The following is a 360-nucleotide window of genomic DNA, read 5'->3' on the forward strand; positions in this document are numbered from 1 at the left end:
CACCTCAGGGGCTCTGTGGGGGAGAAGAGGCGTTGTACGGCTAATTGCCCTCCAGGGATAATCCCTCGCTTCGGGATTTTATCTCCCTTTGTGACCATCCGTTTGCTTTTCAGCCGTGTGTAGCAGCGTTGCTTTCACCGTCTCTGTTTCTAAGCAAAATCAAGTTATTCCCAGCAGGTTCCTCCCTGAGTACGCTCCGGAACCGCTTGACTTCTCGGAAAGGACCCGCAAGCCGAGGTGTTTCCTCATAGCATGTTGACCTCACAAGCCACTGTCCCATTTTCCTGGGCGGTGTAACCTGGTCAGGGGCCAGAGTGTCTGTGGTGGGGGATGTGGCCCCTCTTGGGGCCTCCTACAGCC

The sequence above is a fragment of the Buceros rhinoceros genome, unplaced genomic scaffold (assembly GCF_000710305.1).
Source record: "Buceros rhinoceros silvestris isolate BGI_N320 unplaced genomic scaffold, ASM71030v1 scaffold340, whole genome shotgun sequence".
NCBI classification, from domain to species: domain Eukaryota; kingdom Metazoa; phylum Chordata; class Aves; order Bucerotiformes; family Bucerotidae; genus Buceros; species Buceros rhinoceros.